The following is a 3,009-nucleotide window of genomic DNA, read 5'->3' as shown; positions in this document are numbered from 1 at the left end:
CCCATGGAGCACCCCTCTAGGCCGGCGCCTCCTCCTCCCCTCCTCCTCCCCTCCTCCTTTATATACGGGGCAGGGAGCACCCCATAGCACAATAGTTGTTCTCTTAGCCATGTGTGGTGCCCCACTCCATAGTTTACTCCTTCGGTCATAGCATCGTAGTGCTTAGGCGAAGCCCTGCGCAGATCACGTCACCATCACCGTCAGCACGCCGTCGAGGGACGTCATCGAGCTGAACTTGTGCTAAACTCGGAGGTGTCGTATGTTCGGTACTAGATCGGTTGGATCATGAAGACGTTCGACTACATCAACCACGTTAACCTAACGCTTCTGCTTCCGGTCTACGAGGGTACGTGGACACACTCTTCCCCTCTCATTGCTATGCATCTCCTAGATAGATCTTGCGTGATCGTAGGAATTTTTTGAAATTACATGTTACGTTCCCCAACAATAAATTTGTTGTTAATAGCATCCAGGACCTCCATAGTTAAAACATCACCTAGAATATGCCAGCATTTCTTAAATAAGATGGCGTGGAGGCCGTCTGTACCTTGTGAGGGAGCCCTGGACTAAGGGGTCCTCGGGCGTCCGGCCTGTTAGCCATGGGCCGAACTGATGGGCTGTGAAGATACGAAGACCGAAGACTGCACCCGTCTCCGGACAGGACTCTCCTTGGCGTGGAAGGCAAGCTTGGCGACCGAATATGTAGATTCCTTCCTTTGTAACCGACCTTGTGTAACCCTAGATCCTCCTGGTGCCTATATAAACTGGAGGACTTAGTCCGGAGAGAGAGATACTCATTACCATAGCCATACAAGCTAGACTTATAGGGTTTAGCCATTACGATCTCGTGGTAGATCGACTCTTGTAATACTCATATTCATCAAGATCAATCAAGCAGGAAGCAGTGTATTACCTCCATAGAGAGGGCCCGAACCTGGGTAAACATCGTGTCCCCTGTCTCCTGTTACCATCGACCTTAGACGCATAGTTTGGGACCCCCTACCCAAGATCCGCCGGTTTTGACACCGACATTGGTGCTTTCATTGAGAGTTCGATTGTGCCGTCGTCGGAAGGGTTGATGGCTCGACTTATCGTCAAGGAAAATATCACCTCCAGAGGAGCTCTGGCCTCAGGCCAAACCCTTCGGCTGGGCAGTTTTACCATGACCGCCCGCTCGGCCCTTGAGCCGACGATGATGACCTCTCGAGTCATCGAAAATCGCCTCTGTGTTGATTCTGAATATGCGCCAAACGGATGGATCCGACGGAGTTATCGTCTTTAAACGAACTCCTAGATCGCATTGCCGCCTTGGGGGTCACTCCAGACTACGATCGGATTGGGCTTAAACCCGACCAGAGAGAGATTAAATCTCCACCGATCACCCACCAGATAATGGTAGTCGAGGAGCAAGATAACCCTTCCTCTATATTGAGGACGAACTATGTTCGGATCTCCGACCTCGAGAAGCCGAACACCTACCGGCAGAAAGACACGCCTTGTCCTCCGAACATAGAATCGGACGATAAGCTTCAAAAATCAGAAGATACTCCAGAGCCCAGACTGTTCAGTCTAGAAAAACCTCAGACTCCGAATCATCGATCGGGTCATGGTCCAGATCCAATTCCACCCACCCACCTAGACATAAGCGCTCTCACGAGCATACAACAACAGTCTTAGGAAACGGTCCACCACTTTTGGGCCAGATTCCTCCTTGTCAAGGACAAGGTTAAAGATTGCCGCGACGAGGACACGATATCAGCATTCCGCAACAATTGCACGAAGGAAGAAATCCTCAACGCCATTAATCGCCGCCGCATACTACACTTCGTTGACTTGGAAACTATCATACAGAAGTACAGCGCAATGGAAAGCGCCTGGAGGGATCAGACAGCTTGTTGGGAGTCATCGGTCCCAACTCAACCACTGGTCCAAGCGAAAAGGGCGCACCCCTGTGACGCGCCCAGACCAATAGCCAAGAAATACAAACCCATTACGCGACACGGAACCGTTCTGGAGGGATGGCTAGATGGCCCATGCAAAATATACACCACACCGGATACCATACGAACCCACAACCTTAGAGCATGTTGGATACTCTGGTAGGTAGCCAAAAGCGGCGAGGACATCCTTACCAAAGACACACCATAGCAACACCCTCCAGAAGACGACGACCCCAGAGTACTGACGGTCTTTGAGACATTCACTTCAAACAATAGGCGCAAAAGGGCACTCCCGAACTCATCGAAGTCTGCCAGATCGCAACAATAAACCCTTGGAACGACATGGTGATAACCTTTAATGCTGGCGACGAGCCAAAACACAGGACAGTCCGAGCACCAGCCGCCTTGGTCCTCAGCCCAATTGTGGATGGCTTTCGGCTCACCAAGGTTCTCATGGACGGCGGCAGCGAACTAAACCTCATCTATGAGGATACAGTACGAAAAATGGAAATAGACAGGAGCCGCATCGAGCAAAGCAACACGACCTTCCGAAGGATAATTCCCAGTCGGGAGGCACGGTGTGCGGGGAAAATCACACTCGACGTGGTATTCGGCACACCGGAGAACTATCGGTCCAAAGAAATAACCTTCCAAGTGGCCCCTTTCAACAACGGATATCACGCCCTCTTAGGGCGAGATGCATTTACGCGCTTCCAAGCAGTACCCCATTATGGGTACATGAAGCTTAAGATGCCCGGGCCCAACGGTATAATCACTCTAGTTAGTGATCCGGACATAGCACTCCATGCCGAGAATAAAACCGCGTCCCTGGCCCTCGAGGCATTATCTGAAGCCCTCGCGGTCAAAGAGTTAACCGCGCTATGCTCCACGGTGGACAGGGATGATGTGGTCCTAGAAAACAACCCAAATCCACCTCCTTCAAACCGGCGGAAGAAATAGTCAAATTCCAAGTCCATCCAACGGACCCCAAGAAGACATCATCCATTGGAGCACAACTAGACCCGACGATTGACGCCGTGCTACGAGAGTTCCTGCGCAAGAATTGGGA

The sequence above is a fragment of the Triticum dicoccoides genome, chromosome 3A (genome assembly GCF_002162155.2).
Source record: "Triticum dicoccoides isolate Atlit2015 ecotype Zavitan chromosome 3A, WEW_v2.0, whole genome shotgun sequence".
Taxonomy (NCBI): Eukaryota; Viridiplantae; Streptophyta; class Magnoliopsida; order Poales; family Poaceae; genus Triticum; species Triticum dicoccoides.
This window is presented reverse-complemented; position numbering follows the sequence as displayed.